This window comes from Quercus lobata, chromosome 5 (genome assembly GCF_001633185.2).
Source record: "Quercus lobata isolate SW786 chromosome 5, ValleyOak3.0 Primary Assembly, whole genome shotgun sequence".
Lineage (NCBI taxonomy): Eukaryota > Viridiplantae > Streptophyta > Magnoliopsida > Fagales > Fagaceae > Quercus > Quercus lobata.
In genome coordinates, this window is record NC_044908.1 from 48,855,074 (window position 1) to 48,861,303 (window position 6,230).

Consider the following 6,230-nt stretch of genomic DNA (forward strand, 5'->3'; position numbering starts at 1 on the left):
ACTTTGTTCACGTTTCTCTTGCTTGTAATTGTGAATGCAAAGAGAAAATTAGACACCATGTGCGTGTATGTGCAACGACGTGTTTGACTGTTATACATGCACAGATATGACCTAGTTACCCTAAGAAAAGGAGAGAGAAAAAGGTTAATGCGTGTATGTCAGTAACAACTAGTGCCTTGGTATTATAGAAACATCACCTTGGGTTTGATATATATCTAAGGTGACTGAATGATTGCACAGCTGAATTGCCGGGCAAATATCCTTTGGCAATGAACGTCTCTGCCTTGTGAACTAAATCACGTACGTGTATGAAGTGCAGGTGAGTGGTTAACTGCCAAAGGACTAATTGCCCAGTAATGCAACCATGCATATATGCATACGCTTGATCCATTTCGTTGATGAATAGTTTTGGGTGTTCATATCTATATATACCTGATAAAAAAATGAGACAATTCTGGTATATGCTATGTAAACAGGATATTCTTAGCACGTACCCTTTGTTTGGTAAGTTGCAAAGTGGTCCTGTGGCTTCAGTTCACGCAACCCTAGCTCCTTTTCTGTACTAGTTTAGATAGCAAAAATTAACATTCCTCTCTTTTCAGAAAGAATAAAGAAATATGAATTATCTATAGAGAATATCCGCATAATAATTCTTCAATTCGCTTCTTCTTCTTGTTTAAGTCATGTGCATGAGCGTTTTTCAACACAAAACTTATGGAAAAGAAGAAACAATTAATTTCAAGTGGACATCATTAGATGGTTTTACATGCATATATACAGAAATGGAAATAATTTTATCGTGTTTTGATTGCTAAAGAACATTGGAAACTAAGAGGTAGGTTGACTTTTGGGGTAGGAACTTGATTCCATCTGAAAAGTTTAATTCTCCATAGCCTTTTCAATCTTCTTTATAAAACTGTTTGTGGGGGAAGATGCTAATAATTGAATTATATTCAACATTGTGTCATCCTCTGGTTATCTTAAGACATTTCATTCTTTATCCCCTCTTGTATGTAGATGGTTCAAGAAAATATTTAGCTCGAATCTTGTATACAGATCAGTGGATTACCTTTATTGAGTTGCTTTCTTTACCAAGCACGCTGCTAATATATTGAAGTTAGCCTTCATGTAAATGGATCAAATTTGAGGGGCCAATTAATTATTATATTTTTCTTTTGAGGTATCTCTATTCACATCAATAAGGCGCAATTTTAGTGGACCACATCAATATTATATATCTACAATGAAGAAGAAATAAATTTTAAGCTAAATCGTTATTGGCTTGCCTTTTTTGATGCACACTTGTGCGGGTTCCAAGTATACGTGTCCCATCTCAACTAACTGTGAAAAGGACTCACCTCTGCTTATGCAAGAGGGACATTGAACACCTTACCTTCTTGTTGCATACCAACATGTACTCTGATACCACTAGCTTGAGAGAGGACATCTTGTGGAGATTCTGAATGAGTAATTAATATAGCATATAAAGACTCCACTTAATTAACCAAAAATTTTAAGCTTATGAGTTTGGGATTTTTGGGCTAACTATATTATATTAACCATTTACTCTTGTTATAATTTTTCAATATGCGACTTGTCTTGCATGGATATACTATATGACTTAACAATTTATCCATATTTTAAAAATCTAAGAGGCATACTGAACTCAATCACAAGTCAAACAAAATAACCTTAATCATCATTACCCACTTAGAAAATCCATGCCATCATACTGCCCATGGCTTTTACGCCTCATAGAAACCATTTCCAAACTCCATTTTCTCATTCCTTACTTCACTTCGCTAGAAACCCTTCTTAAGAAAGGCAAATAACCCTTATTAATTAAGGATACTCATATCCTTCTAAGGTAGTGATTAATAAAAGGATTCGGCAAACTCATCCTCGTTTATATTTGATTCCACTCTCTCCCTCCATTCACCCTAAAGTTCATTGCTAGACCTTTTCTCTTATACTCTTTACTTTACTATTAGATATAAATTACAATTCCTTTATTATTTGTACATTCTTTCTTGGACTAGGAGCTTTATTTCTTTTGTAGGCCAAAAAGCGTTAGCCGAGGTCAAGTTTGATATTCCGGGTACATGTACTGCCAATTGAAACGCAATGTCATGCATGTTGAAACTTAAACTTATCCACATGGTGCGTAGGTATATCCTAAAAGGACACACATAAATTCTAACGAAACTTGTGACAAGTTGAATTCCTTTCAACTAAGTACCCGTTTGGATTGGGCTGAAAGCGGTGTTTTCAAGCTTTTTTTTTTTTTTTTCCTGCACATGGACAGTAAAATCACATGATTTTACTATGTAAAAGACAAAAAACAGTATTCACACACAGTTCATGTACTGTTCACAAGTCTCACAACACTATTCACTCATTTAAAAATTATTTTGCTACGGTGTTTTCAGTTTTTAGTTTCGGCAACAATAAGTTCAATCCAAACAGACCCTAAATATCGAAGCTCCTAACAGCCCGATTTTGCGATGACTATTTTCTTGTAATTAAGACTTAACCATCCATGCATGGTGCAGTTGATTGGCCCTTTTTTCTGTGCTTCCGTAAGTGTGGTCCTGGACTTCCTCTTCAAAGACTTTCAACAACTAGTGGAAATTCACACACACACACACACATATATATATATATGAAATGGAAGCATCAAGCTTTTATCGCTTTTTATTCCAAGCAGATCATCGGATACCCATTAGAGAAATTGTTAAAATTAAGAGAAAAAAGAAACTGAAAGAGAACATTCGGGGAGATCTAATAGCGTGCTCTCTCTTTGCCACCAACTTGCCATTCTTATCTTCAATTCTGACCTTTAGTTTTCTTTCTTCACTTTATACTTAGTTGGGCTAAAGGTTCATGCAAAGGGAATTGGCATGCAAAAACAATTTAGGGCCGAATATGCCATAATGAAAATCTAGGTACAATTGATGATAGTGTCTATCAGTTTTTTCAATACGTAGAAAGTGCGTAGAAAAACTTGAAGATGTAACGAATATATCTTCAAGTCCTTGGTTTCCAACTCTGCCGCTGAGGGAATTGGGACCACGAGGCCATTAGTAATGAGAAAGCAATCCTATATACAACTTGTGCAAGCATATCCAAATATCCTGTTTCATTCCCATGCATATTCAAAATTTGGTGCGAATCATGTAGTATAAAAGGTACAGCAGAGTTATGGTAGCAACTTGAACATGAGGCATAGCAAAGGAAGAAGATGTTGGGTAAGGGAATAACAATGCAAATCTCCTTTGGCAAAAGAGAACATGCAGACTAATGTATATTGCAAACTTCTGTTTCGACAAAGGAGAATTGCTCTGCCATTCACCTGCACATAATTATCATTTCATCCTTGCAGCTTCGATATCAGGACCATACCAATAAATAAGCTTGTGATGGTTTCTAATTTTGTCTTTACTATAAGTATTTGGTTTCCCTTACCATGGTTACAGTTGTATTCTTTAATTGTTTGGCAGGAAAAAGCTGAATTATAACAAGTAACAACTAGGATCAACAACATGTGGATTAGAAGTTTAACATGAATTGGTGAATTCAAATCCAGGGAATGCAAAAAATGCCCCCAATTATATATATATATATATATATATATATATGTAAACCCAGGAAAATCTGGTAGTAATAGCCCCAGCAGGGAGTTTAATTTGGGACATTCACTTCCTAAGGCATGGTCCCAAATTATTTATTCTACTATTTAGATTTGAAATTATATGGAAAAATACTTGATGAAAGTTGAAATTTGGAATGCAAATGAACTCCTATTTGGGGTGCAGCTAGCTGGAGACATAATGAACTGTAATAAAATTCTCTCTTCAGATTTCCCTGTTTGCATAACTAGCCTTAAGGAGAGACATACTCAAGATCTGTGCATTTTTCTATCCTAAGTTTTAAATAATCCTTCTTTAAGAATTACTTTGATAGTTCAAAATCTAGATGTGCTACAGAATCTTTTTAAAGTCGTATATGCGTGAGCCAAATCTTGAAATAATTCCTTGTTCCAAAAAATGAAACCAAAGGCAGACAGAAGTTTATAATTACAGCATACAACAGTTAAATTGCATAACCATTCAAAGAAAAAAACATGAGCATAAAACCAATGAGAATAAATTGACAATAATAAAGAGCATACCTGTACAATAGAGCCAAATCTTGAAATAATTCTCTCTTCTAAAATTAAAAAAATAATTAAAAAAAAAAAAAAAAAAAACATAAATTAATTAGGCACACCCTGTATAAGTGCAGCAATGGTAACTTTAGAAGCCAATCTTAATGACACATTATTCTAACTTCATACATACCAAAACATGGACTAGCTGTTGAATTTGGACACAGTTTTTGCTCTTTTACCCTTCTTTTGTTTTTCAAAACAAAGGATAACTGCAACAAGAACAACCTTGCATTTAATCACAACAAATTCAAATGTTATGCACACGCTTAAAGACCAAAAACCAAAATTATCACTTTGGAATATTATATTAGATTTCAATTTGAAAATAAACAAAACAACAACTCTAACAGATAGCAATAAAACAAGTAAACTAAGAAATTTCCCATGTAAACAGAACAATTGTGGTCCTGTATACTCATTGCCCATTTCACAATTAAAATAAATGGATTCTCCATCAGTGTCTTTTACAATTAAAATATAAAAAATTGGATGACAGGTATTGCAGAGGATTTTATGATGTTTTCCTTTTGTGTGCACCACAAATGGTTTCCCTCAAAGGCTGCATTGCCAAGCAATCTTTAACATGCCTGCAATTGCCTTAGCCAAAACTCATTCCTATCTGCTGAAGTACTCTTTTGCTAAACCATGAGAAGTTACAGAACTTCTTTCTATTTTTGTTAATTATGTAATTAACAATTCAGTTCTAAGTACTTATAGGTAGTGCTTCAAAAAACGCAGGAAATTCGTGAAATGTTAAATCTTATAAAGAAATACAGAAAAATCTCCTAGATTTAAACAAATTTTGGATGATCTAATTAAATAATTATTTGAATTTCGTATTTAATTTAAAAAAAATGGAGTAGAAGTTATAGGTAACCACCCAAAAGCGCGGGAAATTCCTGAAAAATCAAATCGATAAACAAACACAACAAAATCTCCCAAAAATCAAAGAAAATGAAGCTTGAAGGAGCAAATTAAATAATTACTTCAGAATAGAGCACAGGTTCAACCATACAAATCAACAATCAATAGGTACAGAGAATTTTCCAATTTCAAAATCAACAATCAATAATCAACAATGAACATTTCATAAGAGAGGGTAGAACCTGTAATCAAACTAGTGGAATCAGCGGTGTTGGAGTCGAGATGAGAGGAGACGTTCGATTTTTGAGTTTTCTGAGAAATGTGCGAAAGGAAAATCAAAGAAATGCGATGAAAATCGACGAGAAAGTGGGAGAAAACAAAGAAACACAAAAATTCAAAGAAGAAATTAGGGTTTGTGATTAGGCAATACCAATTCTTATCAATGCGATTGAGAGACGAAGGAAATACACCGTGACCGAGAGAGACGAAGTCACGAAGAGAACACCGAGCTTTGATTGGGAGAGACAAAGAGACACAGACGAAGAAATCACGAACAGCATATTCTTTTGTTTTTTTGAAATTTTTTTCAAGGGTTGAAAATATTTTTTGGGTATTTTTTATTAGGGGTTGTGAATTTAAGAGGATTTACATTTTAGTGACAAAACTAACCACTTTTTTATATATTTATTCCAAGGGTTGTGTTAATTATTTTGAAGGTACTTAATAAATCTAGTAATAGTCATACTTTAGTGTTTATTTGAACAAATTTTAGTAACCCTTGAAAAAAAAGGGTCGAAACAGGTTATCTTGTTTGTAGTATAAGCTTAGATAGATCTCTATATTAAGGTGTAATATGGGTTACAAGAATGTGATTTATATTGAAAGGTAGCTCAATTTAGTACTATTTCCGACCAGCATAAGCTTCTTCTTCTTTTCCCACTTTTCTTTTTCTAGGAAGCATTAGACTTGTACACTACACAAATCTTTGTGTGAATTTTGTATTCTTCATCGTGATGATTTACTGTTATATCAAAAGTAACCTCGTGTTGATTTTTTTTTCTCCATGAAGAACCTTCTTATGATCCTCTGATTACTTAATTAACTAGCTAAAGTGATTATTTATATGAAGAAACAGAAGTATATCCAATTGATTTCA

General features: G+C 33.5%; 1 long non-coding RNA gene across 2 annotated transcripts; it reads right to left on the reverse strand.

The window, feature by feature from the left end:
* Window positions 1–3,761: 3,761 nt before the first annotated feature.
* Window positions 3,762–5,676, reverse strand: LOC115992946. 2 transcript variants are annotated; one of them, XR_004092732.1, is made up of 4 exons: window positions 5,505–5,676; window positions 5,317–5,386; window positions 4,341–4,419; window positions 3,762–4,209 (listed from the first exon to the last, which is right to left on the reverse strand). It is a non-coding gene; the product is annotated as an uncharacterized LOC115992946 (long non-coding RNA). The 2 variants fall into 2 exon arrangements; XR_004092733.1 differs by having other exon boundaries at window positions 4,341–4,435.
* Window positions 5,677–6,230: the final 554 nt, after the last annotated feature.